A 15,128-nucleotide genomic window follows, 5' to 3' on the forward strand; every position below is an offset into this window, starting at 1 on the left:
ATCCCCCTGCCTCCATTAGGGCAGTTTTCCAGGTTGTTTGCACCGCTGGAGTCAGAGCCATGCTCTGCTTGTGAAGTTACTTCTTTGCTAGTCAATGTTGAAAATATGAAGGGATGCTAATTTATCAAACAGGTTGTATTGCCAGCTCGTGCAAAGGTTTCTGCCAGTTATGATTATGGCCTAGGAATTTACAAGGGACTCGTCCGCTTTTTATAAGTCAGATTTTCCCTGAAGATGGTCCTAGCTTTTGAGTTACAATAATTGTATTGATATGATACATATGTTATATAACATATATATAATGCATAACAATATTGTACATACATATAAAGAATATACATATATATATAAAACAGAGCCTTTTAGAAAAACTGACTTCTAATAAAATTTTTAATCAAACGTGGGATTAGTAATATCAGTTATCAGTGACTACTAGAATGGTAGTGCACAAATAATTAACAGAGTAGCAATAAATGATATTTGGTAGAAAGAAAAAGGATAAATGTCAGCTACTATATTGAACTAAATGGCCATGTATACCTGTACATGTAACGCACATGCATGCACATATGCCTGGATACATGTATCTTTCATATGTTCAGGTGTATCAACTCTTATATGCATACTTGGTACAATTTCTGATCAAAACAAATAGAGCCCTAAACAGATCATTTAAACTGCAGGCAACTGATGCTTCCAGCCTGTGGTCCCTGCCCTGAATACAAGCAGGTGAGGAATGGTGCTAAATGCTTTTGATGTTGCCAGCTCCCATTTGCCACCCAACTTTTTTCTCCTCCAAAACCTCTTAACAAACTTCAAAGGCCTCCTTGCTTCTTGCCTTAATCCAGTGCACTGAGACCTCTAGTTCAAAGAACTTTCCTTAAACCCTCTTCTTAAACTGCAACCAAAACTTTTTCTTTCCTTTCCACAAAGTAGCAATTACAGCTCTGTTGCGTGGCAATTGGGCTTGGGCCGATCAGCTCCTGCTATTAATTAATCTCACAAAGGGGGCTCATTTCCTGGCATTCAAATTGACAAGAGAGCAGAGAACAGAAAGCTCTTTCAAAGCAGTTCCAGTTAACTGAGGGAAGAGGTATCAGAAGAAAGAGCCCCACAGTATTTGAGGTAGAGGGCACATTTGATACTGCCTATGCTTGCTACTGATTGAATGATTCTGTTGAGGAGAGCTCTTTACTAATCTTTTACCTGCAAAAAGCTCAAGAGCAAGTAAATGCAGCGCAAATATTGCTAAATTGTGGCAGAGAGGCTTCACAGGCCAGGCTTTCGATTTCACTCTCCCAGTGCATCTTCTCGAGCATTATACTTACTTTAAACAGAAAGTGTTCACTTTACTAACACAGAAAAGCTCTTGGAAGAAGGGGGGGGGGGGGGGGGGGGGGGGGAAAGAGGCAAGAAAGAAGAATAGCAGACAAGAGATTAAAGCTTTTTATTCAGTATCTCTTTCGTATTCAAATTGTGCTAAGGGCTCTGTGAAAGTTAGAAGCAAGCTTGTTCAGGAGGGCTTCTAAAGTGTGTACATGGATTTCATGGGAATAGAAAAGAAGCCACGGACTGGGTAATGAAAGAAAGATAAGATGTCCTATATAAAACAACTCAAGAGTGGTTCAATTACTTCAGCAAACCATCAAGCAAGCTTTGAAGATTTGAGGAAACACTGTTAAAATGTAACAAAAAACTCATGTTGCAGGTTTTGTACCACTATATGTTTGTATACTGTGTGAATTATTGAAGCTATATTCCCTCTGTGAACATTATTTACTTCTTTGGGGTTTTTATTATTATATTTCTGGAAGAGCTATGTTTGTCTGGGAGAGTTATGGAAAATGCAACGTTCACGTTTGATCTTTGTATCTGTATGAAAGGAAGTGTGCCTTAAAAAAAAAAGAAAAAAAGGCATAATTGTTTACAAAAATAAGCCTGGGAATTAAAGGTCTGTGGCTGTCAGTTTCACATATTTCGTTTTACGGTTAAAATAGCCCTCCTGACAAAGGATAAATGGTATAAGAAACAATCAACTTCTTTCACCCAGGGAAAGGTCTGAACTGAGGAATATACCAGTTATAAAAATAAAAGTCTGCAGTTTAGAAAATACCTATCTTTAATTGCAGCTATCTCTGTCTCCTTCCCCTCCCCAGTTCTCTGTATCAGAACTTGACAAGTAACATCAAACATGGCCCAAGAACAAAGCTAACCAACCATGGCCTGCAGCATCCTTCAACCAAAAGTCACCTTTAGTCAAGCTTTGCCATCTAATTTGCAGTGTTTCTGTTTGTACTCTTCAAGCAGAAGTCCTAAAACTCTTACAGTATAAAGCTTTCCTGGTTTCTGTTCAGTAGGATTACAATGAGGATGCTGGAATGATTTAACACTTTTAGCAATCATCAGCCACAGCTGCCCTGGTGCTCTGACTTCAGAAATGCAGAGCCAAGCCCATTACTTTATTCCATCTTAGTTTATTTATTTATTTATTTATTTAATGCATGCTGAATAACACAGCTGTAAGACTTCAATTTTAAAGTGCAACTTAATCCCCTTCTGTGCCAGTGTCCTGAAACAGAACTAAATTACCTTCATAGATTATTGTTTTTTTAATTTAGTTGGGTCAAATAGATGGCAATGTTATATCCCATTGTGTGAAAGACAGCAATGACTTGTTTGCTTGAATCAAAGTAAACAAAGACAGTTTACAGGTCCTTCCCTCAAGAGAAAAAACCTTACAAAAAGGAATGTCACCAGCAAAATTCATCGACTCATGGAGACAATAAAATGAGGAAAAAAAAATTAAACTTAAAATACAAAGTAATTTTCCACTTTCCTGCCCTGTGAACAAGGAAAGTCATATTAACTCATTAAATATAGCATTAACATTCAAGGGTTTAGCGATCAAAATTTTTCAGGGGACTGTCAAAGATCTCATGGTTTTCTAAAAATTCAGATCATTAACTTGAGACCTCAGATGATCGTTAAAGTATGGCACCATTCACTTTACTCAGTATTTAACAGTCCTTCTGGCTTTGCAGGTACTCAGAGAAAGGTTGTTTAAATTCTATCTTGCCTTATGCTGATTTCAACTCTTGATTCCACATGAACCAAACACATTTTGCAAGCAATTCTATTCCGTGTCTGACTATGAATGTCTTCTATTTCTAGGCTGCAGTGGTGTCAGAGATCTTTTGGTTAGATTCTAAGTTTTCCCTTTAAAGACTGGCTGCTGAGAGGGACTGTAATAAGAACTGGTGTCTTGGGGAATCCAATAAGCCAATGTTGAAAACACTTTAACACCCAAAGACAAGCACCAGTCAAAAAAGTCTTAACACAAAAATCAAAATTCTGTTCAAGTATTCCTTTTCTAAATTGTTCAAATTATGGTTCATTAATTAGTACTCATGCATTTACTCATGCACCTACTCTTCCTCATTCCTAAAGGAAGAGCTGTCAGGAAGGAGGACAGTAAAGAAATTAAAGGAAAGGACAATTTATATGTTGTAGATGAAACGTTTTTGTTCCTTAGTTTTTATGATGGTCTTTAAAATATGTTGGTAAAATACAATTGTAATTAGGACTATTCTTCTTCCTGTACTTTCTTCACTTGCCCAATCTCCAATTCATTTTGTTTCTTCCTTCCTTTTGTATATCACTATTTTTGCCCCTGCACTTTACTCTCCAGTAATTTAGGTCCTAGTGGAATTATATCAGCTCATCCTCTATTGAAGATCTCTAAGTATCTTTCAAATTGTTATAACGAAGACCATCACATTCTTGGATTTTATATACAGATATGAGTATGCAAATTTCTTCCTTGTGTGTTTGGAGTTCTGTCCCACCTTTTTCGACAAAACAACTTCTCCAGTGCAATTCCAACCTTGCTGTAAATAAGATAATTACAACAAACTTAGGTTAACTAAGACTTCACATATGGTTACATGCCATATGTTTTGAATATCTTAGTAATATCTGTTAGTACCTCTATCACTTTCATTGAAACAGTGAGAGATAATATTTAATTACATTTACAAAATAATTGATTGTTCCTCTTGCTTCTATTGTCTTTCCTCTGTTCTCTGTTCTTCACATCCTACTCCTCTCTCTGTTCTGTTCCTTTCCCTGACTAATTTAGATCACATGCTTGTTGAAGCATCACTCTTGTCATTTTATGGGTTCTGCTTAACACACATGAATAAACTCCCATCAGCTTGGTTGTCTATTTATATACATACAGGAGGTGTGCAATTCTAGAATTTACCAATCTGCCTCTGAACAGTGTGAGCGTGCAAGCCTCCAGAAATCAAAGCTCTTTGGTGACCCTCAGCAGGAATGTGGTTTTACCTGGGTTTCATTAAAAGTTAATAGCTAGTTTTCCGTTGCCTTTGACAAGAATTAGAATGGCTCTCAAACATAAGAGAAAATATACATCTTTAAGTAAAATACAAATGCCTATATGAAAGAAACTCCTTAGATTCTCTCTCTTTAGATGTATGAGAAAACAAAACAGCTTTGTGACTGTCGAAAATTCTTTCTGATTTCTGAAGAGACAGTTTCAAGGGAAATAAATAACAGGCATCTGATTAACTGACCAAAAAAGCAAAGGTCCTTCTCTCTTCCTAAAATGAGCAGTTCCCTTCTCCATCAGCTTAATAAAATTGTCCAGGGCAATTTTGCTGTTTCTGAACTTGATATAAAGACAAATACCATTCTTGAGAGACTATAAAGCATACCTTTAGATCAATAGAGCATAGGAAATCCTCCAGAGATACAGTCTTGTTTATGGTCAGGGAAGCCTTTTTGAGGGTGGAAAAAGAGGGTTTCACAGTATTCAGGTTCATTAGAGTAAGTATCAGCCTAGAGGAGCCCTAATTTCTTTGAAACCACAAAAGAGATTCATTTGAAACCTAAGCTCTTTTTCAATTGTGGTACTGGAATAATAGATTCTATGGCAAGTATCTTGGAGACGGTGGAAACGGCTGCTCGCTTTTTAATGCATAGTTCACTGATTAACATCTGCCTGATTGAACCCTTATAAACTTGGAATGGACTGAAATTTTATTGAGTAGGCTCACTGAAAGGTCTCTGAAACATGTATACAATGCCGATAGGCATATAGATGGGCAAATAGGTGGGGTTTCATCAGGCACTACTCTTGCTACCTGAGGACTACACACAGGATTGACAATAAAAGCTACTGAGAGTAATGGTGTCAGGTTGTAGGTGTCACTCAGTTCTCTTGCATTCTGCTAAACGTATGTCACTGGATTTGGACAGGAAAACAGACTTCACTGATCACAGGGGCAATAAATGTGATAGTTATCACTGAAGCTTTTCTGAGCTTTTACATAGGGCAAGAAGGGTTTTTAACTTGGAAGGTTTGTATAAGTCCTTTCTGTGACAGGAAAGAGGGGAGGAATAGATATAAATGAAAGTTTCTAGAACAATGCATTAAAAATATTTTAGTAGTTTCAGCACAGTTAAAGTTGAGTTACTCTTTTAAATGACAAAACTCTTTGCCATCTTCAGTGTTACAACACACCAAACACAGGCTCTCTAGGGATTCCAATGTCCTTAATTCCTTCCAATGTCCTTAATTCATGGGATTCCAATGTCCTTATTCAAAATGAGTGCTGATTTCCAGAGGATGGCCACAAATGAAGTGAGCAACCTCTTAGCTCCCTTGGATAAAGAGTCTGACTCTGTCCCCAACCCATGCTGAGACCCTCATTTCACCATGTGAATCACTCAGGAAAGCCTGGAGCAGCCAACATCAGGACTTCACTCAGCAGGATGCTGAGTGCTCCAGTATGATGCATAACAGGATAAGTGTATACATTTTAATACTTAATGCTGATATATTAAATGAAGACAAAATATGCCCACAGAGGTCATCTTGCTCAGAAGGGATATCCAGAGTATGGGACAGAGATCACAGGTGATGCATTTGGAAACAAGACAATATTTATAGTTGAATGGGAGAGAAAATGTCAGATAAATAAGAGTATCTGAGAAATTAGCTTCTGGCCTGGCCTGGTTTCCTGTTGTCACTCATTGTATAAAAAATAGTCATCACAACTGAAGAGAAATATGGACTATGATCACTGAGTACTGAGAATTTTATCAGTGCATGGTAAGTAGAAAAACACCTGTGCAGGGTATAAATGTGCCGACTTACTGAGAGAATTTTTGATGTCCGATAGCCCCTAAAATATCTCATCTTCACGGCGATGGAAAGATCTAGGTTATTGTTGTATAGTGAAATATACTGCACAAACAGGTATAAACTTTGTGCTTTTGTTTACTCATGTAGCAAGATTTAACACTAACAGCAAACAATTTGTGATTTTGTTTGGCTATAAGGAGTAAGCTACAGACTGTGGTGCTGGGTCTTTCTTTGTACGCCGTACATTGGTGCCCCTGACCTAAAACAAGGCAATAAGCTGTGCAGAAGTGATGACACCACTTTTCTACTTAGGTCCATTAAGGAAGGGGCACAAAGAATATGGGAGAAGGTTGGTGAGAAGTCTGTGACAGTTAGTTCAACAACAATGCTATTTAAAGATACACAGTATTAAGGTTTTACTCTAGAAAATTGCATACAAAACTGTTTAGCCTTCTCTAATCAAGAGATATTTTCTAAGTTCAGTGATACAGTAGATTGACTTATTTTAGACCAGTGAAGTTGACAAAGCTGCAGCACACAGCAAATAATCAGGTTGTAGGTACCTGTGGTTCTGTTAAGCTGTGAAAAAAATATGCTCTGGAAAAATCTGTGTAAGATTCAAAATTTGATTTTCCAGTCATGCAGTTTGTACCTGAGTGTGTTTCTAGTGCCACCAAGGAGTCCTTGGCATTGCTGAAAAACCAAGTCTTAAGGGTTTTCATCAGGCTGTCATTTACAAAAAGGTAGCTATTTCCTCCGAAAAGAACAGCTGCTGACTCAGGTATGTCCCAAGAATGTGGCAAACTTTTATTCTAGGAGATGGGACCATTTGTGAAACAGCATCAAAGTACGTAATCTTTGGGACTTGTGAAGAGACATAGGCTTTGCCAAAAGAGCATGCATGTAAGGATACTGCTCTAAACCCTTTGCTGGGAAAGGCAGTCTCTTATGGATAAATATATGGAAATTGAGAACATTAGCATCAATGGAAGCCTGTTTCCCCCAATGAGAAAGGTAAAATTGCCAGTGGTTTAACAGTAGAGAAAATAAACTCACTCATGGGGTAACTTTATTAGCTTCAGCCATTTTTTTTTCTTCTGATAATAAGTACATAATAAATTGATAATAAATTTCTGAGATAGTTTTCCCATTTCAGCTACACTTTTTAAAGAAGAAACTAAAAGTGTTATAATATCTAGAGATTAATTATTATTATTATTATTATTTTAATTCCAATAGGAAAAATCACAGAATTCTAGTTATTTTTTGTTGTTGTTACAAGTCATTAGAGAACACTGTTGTGAGAGATTGTGAGATGTTTAGTTTTAATACTTTTGAATTACATGAAGCATCTTACCATTTCCAACATTGCAGTCCTGCATTTTGATTTGTTGAGTTGGTCCAAATGTTACAGGGCGTGCTCTCCTGACCAGTGCCGTCAGTCTTCTGAAAATTACTTGCATCCTCAGTTAATCATCTGAGTTATGTCTTTATATGAACACAAAGGGAGAGAGACTGGTGTTCTATGAATGCAATTTATCTTGCCTGTCCCAGGTATCTTGGTATGGGATAAATTCCTCTGTGATTTTCTCCCGCTGGCAGAAATCATGCCACCTAGTTAATACTATACCTGTAGATACCAGATGTGCAATTTCAATGAGATGAATTCTCTTCCTCTTTTTTTTTATTTTTTTTTTTTTCCAACATTAGTTAAAGTGTATTTTCAAGGTGGGTGGGAGATGTATGCTAGCTCCCAGCAGATGTAGCTTGACAAGTTCTTATATCCTTTTCCTTACGAATGAAACCACTCTATACATATCCTATCTTCTACAAGGACCTCAAGTTATGAGACTTCCAGCTCGAGTTATGAAGTTCCAGCCTAGCTTCTCTCATATTATCTGAAGGGTGGTGTAGTCTTCTAGAGACCCTTGTCCATAGGAAAGGATGGGAGCTATATTTAAAAGTGCTTTCAGGCAGTGGATTTTATTTTGAAGTTATTTATGAAAAAAAAAAACAAAAAAAAAACAAAAAAAAACTGTGATACAGAACAGTTTAGATTCAGATTTAGAATAGTTTAGACTTTTTAATTATTATTTATTTATTTATTTATTTATTTTGAGAACTCATGTCTCAAAAAACTGCATGTTCTATCATGAAAGTCTTCCAAGGGAGATTTTCATAAATCCCTTATTCTAACATTTTTATTTTAGGTTTTTATTAAAATAATGGAGTCAGCAAATAAGTTATTACCAGAGGTAGTGATATGCAATTGTGCAAACCCAAAACAACACAATACAGTCTAGAAGACAGCCAGCCTTCCCATTCTACAGCCATTGGTTTGCTGTAGAAAGCTATATAACAAACACCAGCAAAAATTAATGAAAGAAGTACACATAATTTAAAATTAACTGGATATAATGCTTGAAATCACCCAAAGACTATTTCTTAATCAGCCATCTATATGTGGTCTCTGTGGTCTCATGCTGTGTACAGAGCAGTCACAAATAATTAGTCTGCATCATAGTAAACAGACAGTGAGATGAAATGGTCTTAGAGAGAAATCATTTCAGATGTATTTTTCTTTGTATCTGTATTATGCACTAGACAATTTTGATAGTCTGTTGATAATCTGGAAATATTTGAAATGTAGTGGATTGAGAAATTAAAAGTGAACAACTATTCTGTTAAAACTGTGTAACACAGGACTCTCAAATGTAAATGCATTTAATATTTGGTATGCCTTTCTATTTCAATAGTAATTTTTCTAAAAATTCTACATACACATTAAACTGTTTATTATGTTTAGAATAGTGAAAAGAAATATAGTAGTGTGCAGTATACATATTTCTAAGGTACAGCAAGACATCCCACTCAGCAAAGGGTTACAACTTGACATAAATCAACTTGAAACTCATAAAAGTAATAACTTACATATATTTTATTACTATAGGCACATTTATTAGGATTAAAATTTTACAATATCATAATACACCTACTGGCTCACCTAAAAGTATTAATGTAATAGGAACACTTAATAAATGTATATCATACAGTAGGTATTTTCTAGAAAAGGGTGGCTTTCAACCCCAAGTGTTTTACGTCATAAAGAATTTTTAGCTGCCATTCAATATTCATTCCTAATTCATAAGCAAAAATAAAGAAAATAGGAAATACACACATAACATTGGAGTGCTTCAAACTGACTAAATGTTTGTACCAGTTTTCTCCCAAAAACATATCCTTCAATAAAACAATGTGCCTTCAATGCTACCCCTGCAAATGGTTATTCCAGAATTCCAGAACATGTTCTCGTATGTACTGAAAATGTTTTTTTTTTTTTTTTTTTTTTTTAAGTATTCTTTTCAGTATGTTATTTTAAGTGTATATTTCATTCAAAATTTCTATCAGCATCATTTCAGGCATTAGGTCTTTAGCATTGCTAATATCATAAATTCAATTGTCACTGAAATATCAGATGTCACTGCAACTTTAACAAAAGATAACTAACTTTTCAATTTTTTTCAGCCACTGAATAAAGAAGCTAAAATTTGGCAGATTTCTTTCATTTCACCCCCCCTCCTTTTTTTTTTTTTTTTTTTTTTTAAATCCTGTGAGCAATTCTAGCTGGTTGAATGACATTCAACTCTATCAAATCTCTATTGAATCCTCCATAGAACACTCCAGATGTTCTTCACCTTTATGTAACACACACTTTTCCAGCTGTTCATTATTGGTCTTCATGACTTCATTTTGACAACTACACATAAAGTAAAGAGCACTTTGGGGGGACGCTTAATGTAAAACTATAGCAGTCATATACTCGATGTGTTATGGGATATTTAGATAGCATTTGTTTATCTAGTACAACACTGTGGGTGGGATTCATCTCACCTAACTTCAGACACCTATAATGTCAGCTAGTCATCCCATGGCCTTCTGGAGACTGATAAACATATTTAGGACATCAATCAATTGACAAAATTCTACTTTAGGAGGAGATGAACCATGCCCAAAAAATTCCTATCCTACGCACTCACTGATTGTAAAGCCTAAGGTGATTAACACAGATGCAGATGTCGGATTTGTAAACATCTACATTTCATATTTGTGTCTTGTGGAGTTATAAGAAATTCTTAAGCTCCTGTGCAGATATTTTGGGATTAGTGTGTCTGAAGTGTGAAATGATGCTGACATAAGGAAGAAAAAGAGCGGCACAATCTGAGCAGTGGTGGTACTCAAAAAATTTGGGGGGCATGTATTTTGCTAAAGTAATTTCAGATATATTCTAAAGCTGGCATTTGTCCTTAGGGAAGTGAAGAACATCTGTTACATTTACATGTGGTAGTGCAACTACACCACTGTTTGACTGGGACAAGACATTTCTGAGTGAGGAGAGGAGTAAGGAGGAGGAGTTACAGGAACCTACCTCTTCCTGCTGTGCAGGCCAAGACCCTCAAGGTAAGAGCTGCCATTACAACAGAGAGGCAAAGTCCATTCTTCACCAGTCTCTTGAAAGTCATTGACATTGAAGGTCATTGACAGATTAGCATTCAGTCTTCTTGCAAACCTATCTGTTCTGAAAATGTATGTTCCCAGAAGGCATGCTGGAATGGTATCATTCTACAGCATCAGTCACATCTTAACACCGTTTAAGACCTCTTGCTACCATCTCCCTATATAGAAGAGACCTGTGTATTGGAAGAAAAATGACCATGAGGCAAGTTCTGACTAAAAATAAAATGCAAATATATGATACTGTGAGCATTATCCAGTGAGTATACAAATAAGCGATGCCATCTGTGATAGTTAGTTATTTCAAATGTGATTTCAGGATCTGTTTTATTTTTTGTTTTCAGTGAAGCACAAAAATTGGGGAGTTGTAGGGAAATCTGTCCTGAAGTATTTTCCATCAGTATATACATTTTTTATTACATTCACTTACATTTCATTCCAGTACTTTCCTTTCCCATTCCCTTTGTCAAAGAAAATCAGTTGGTTCGAGGAAAAGGACGCTTACTGTGAGAACAAATTGGCATGGTATTTTGCAGATCTATATTGATTTTTCCTATACAATGGGTATTTTATTGCTAATTGAATGCTAGGCTATTCCTGTTTGGATATATGCAAATATTTCTGAACTTTTTGCTTGGTAAAATAATAAAACATAATTTAAAAAAATGCATTTCAATATATGTAGAAAAACAAACCTAGTTTAGACTTTGGACAGATGGTCCGATTTGGTGCAGCTGAAAAATAGCACAATTAAAACCTAAATATTGTATGTTTCCACACTGTATGAGTCAGAGGTCAAATGTAGGCATTTATTTTTAATTTTGCCAGAAGATCTTGTATAGTGCACCATATAGAGCAAAACTAAGCAAGATTAATGCATATTCCTGGCTAAGTATGATTGGAACTTTCTGCTGGCATTTATACATAGGTTTAAATTCATTAAAATATAACTATCTAATATTTGTTTTATATGACTGAATTAATTACATTTGTAAATGTTAACACTCAATGACAGGTCTACACAAATCACCTCATTAAAATACAAGTAGATTGTGCCTGAACTCTTAATTTTAACTCATTTTTAACTAACACCAACATAACTGTTGACTTTAAGGACATTGTCCTATGGAGAAATTTGCTTATCATTTCCATTATATTCCTTGTTACCAATAAAAGAATTAGTGAAGGACCGAAGAAACCAAAACAACAAACTGACAGGACTTTTAGTGGTAGCTATCACCAAAGACGAATTTGACAATATAACCTGGTAGATGATTTCCCTTGTCCTAATTGAGAAAAGACTGAATGCAACATGCAGAAACATAGCTGCTTTCAAGCTTATAAATGTTAGAATGGAAAATTGAACGTTCTTTTTCTTTATATTCACTCTTTTGTGGTCTCTTTTAAACCAAAGGAGGATAAATTCAAGTGGGTTTTAGTTTCTAAACATTCTGGTTCTAGCGCGTGGTATAAAAAATAGGTGCACTGTTTTTGTCCTTCCAAGTGATTCATGTGTCTCCACTTTACTGTCTTCCTAAGCTGTGCTTCTGTTGCACAGTCTGGTACTGATAAACCACTCCCAATTGTTTTTTGTTTGTTTGTTTGTTTTTTGTTTTCTCCTCCTTTCTTGATCAAAGTCATTCAAAAGTCCCACCTCTCCTTAAAGCCATACTCGAGCTGCTATCTTTATCTGTTTCTGATTATCCTAGAAGATTTTAAGATGAGAGACTGCATTTTATTTTCCTCTAACCCTGCAAGTCTTTTGTCTACGAAAAATATCCAGTCAATTTTAACAGTACCTTCTGTGCTTCCTGAGGCAGGTTTGGTAAAAGAGTGAATAAACCCTCTTCTACATGTGAGTAGTATTTGCTAGTTAGGCAGATGATCACAAGCCAGTGTATATCACGTGCTCTAACTAAATATATATGTCACAGAGGAAAAGCTGGGCATACAGTCTAGAAAAAGGAGAATGGTAAGACTCAGCTTCAAAATGTTTAGCCAAGCCCTTCTTGTTTAAGAAGATGCCTCAGGAATTGTAATGCCCATGAGGTACATACAAACAGATTTGCAATTGCTAATGCTTATTCCAGAGAGTCCCTTTTTGATTGCTCGACATTCAAAATATCTAGCTTGAAACTGTGAAAATGCTGAGCTTCTTCAGGGTTTCAGACTTTATCGTTTTATTATTTTTAACTTTATACATTTTACAAGTCAAATATTTTGCATTGTGTCCTTTGCCAACACCAAACAAATACATTTTAAATGATTTGTGTAGAATTTGATGCAGAGAAAGCAGTTGTAGTTCATTATTACTCTCTTACAGCTCTGCTTTAATGTTAAATAGGTCAATGTAGACTACCCTAGACAATGTACTAATTTAGATTCTACCTGCATATCTACCAAACTACTTAAAGTTTGCAATACGCTTGTTTGTTTTATTTATAAAATTTTCCTGTCTAAGAAAATCTCTTTGATCTGATGAGAAATTGCATAAAGATTCAAAAAAATGTTTTGTGGACACAAAATTTTCAAAGAATCATAGTGTCATTAATTTACATAAAAATTCAGTTTCATTTAGAAAAAAAAAAAGACAAATCATTGCTGAAAGCATTTTCAGTTGGACTATACAGAAACCTGCTGAGGTGGATGCAAAGATCAAAACTAGTGTGCTGCAATTTAAAAAATCCCAGACAAATTCTTAATAAAGTAAAGATGCAAAGTTGTGTTCATATAAAATTTCTTTGAAACTGTAACACTTGTCATACATAATTGTTATGCTATAAAAGAAATGCTTGTTCAGATACACTTCTCTTTTGATTTTGAATCAACCAGGTAAAATTATATTTTGTAATGGCCCATAAAAAGCAGACATCTTTAATGCATATCATTCTGAAAAACTTCAAACTGTATACACGCTTTTTTTTTTTTTTTCTGTGAAAGAATATGACTGATCAGTTTTGAAAGTCTATTGCTCCACACCAATTCTGGAAACTCCATGAAACATTCCATAGGTTGCTATGTAGGTTCTCCTCTGAATGTTTTCAGGTGTTTTATGAAAGCTTGAATGCTAAGTCCATTCAGAATGGTGAGGAAAACAACAAAAACAACCAAATCAAACTAACAAACTAACCAACCAAACAAACAAACAAAAAAAAACAAGAAACCAACCAACCAAACAACAACCCCAAAACATAAACCTGACAAAGTGCCTCAAAGATGAAACTTGTCATATGTATACTTCAGAAAAAAAAATAAAAATACACTCAGTGTCTATTATATTGTAAGCAGCATATACTTGCTTTCTGATGATCCGATGACTTCAAAAGAAAAAGAATTTTTAGCTTTCCTGCACTGGCATGTGTCAAGAAATGTGCACTATGGCTTTCAGAGCATAACCTCTATATTAGAATATAGGTTTTCTCAGATTACAGACAAGGGGACATATATGAGAAGAATAGGTTTTCATGAAGTATTGTGGTGTTTTCATGTACTATTAAGTTAAGAAGCTAAAAAGACATACATAAATTTAAAGATTATTTTTCTATGTATGCAGAACTAGCAGAACTATTTTGATCCAGTTTGATGCAGAAATACTTTCTGTTTTCTCTCAGCCAGTTAATTGATGCATATTATGCTAATTTTATATTTGGATCATTAGAGGACATAAACCAGATTTGTGATTGTTTTCCTTTAAGAGATTTTTCCCTACAACTGTATTGCGTATGGTTTCATACTGAATTGACTGCAAGAAATCTGAGGAGTTTTGCTTGTTCATAACAAGTGAAATATTATTGACTGATATGAAGAAATTTTTCTTCATTTTGAAGTTTTTTTTTCTTTTTTTCTTTTTTTTTTTATAATCAACTTTGCAGTAAAGCAATGACTTTACATGATGATATGTGAAGTATCAAGTATCTTACAATACTTCCCTACGTTCATGAGATTACCTAATATCAAGTATAGCTCAATTCAATTTCTGAAGCACTGTAGAAATATTAGAGAATTAACAATTTCCTCAGCAGAGTACTCTGTATTTAATTCCCCATTTTCCTGAAACAAAAGTTGAGGCATCAATGTTGAAAGGAATGATTTTCAAAGCACCAGTATTGTCACAGAAAAGATGTTCACCCATTCTCAGCCATTTATATCAAAATCATGAAAACCCCACACCATTGCCTGTTCATAGGAAAACAAAGTGATCAGTGTACAAACTGGGTATGTAAATAGCTGATTCCTGAGAGCCAGCAATAAAATACAACATCATATGCAACTCAAAAAATGTATTACTTTCCATCTCTATTATTCAAATGCACTAAATGCATGTTGGTCATAATGTAGATGGTCTTCTGTGCATACTTTCTGCCTGACAACAGACCTACCTTTTCTCAGGAATGTCAATATGGCTGTAGGGGGTGAAATATAAAAGCAGAGAAAGCACATATTGCTT

This window comes from Anser brachyrhynchus (genome assembly GCF_964034855.1).
Source record: "Anser brachyrhynchus genome assembly, chromosome: 1".
NCBI lineage: Eukaryota > Metazoa > Chordata > Aves > Anseriformes > Anatidae > Anser > Anser brachyrhynchus.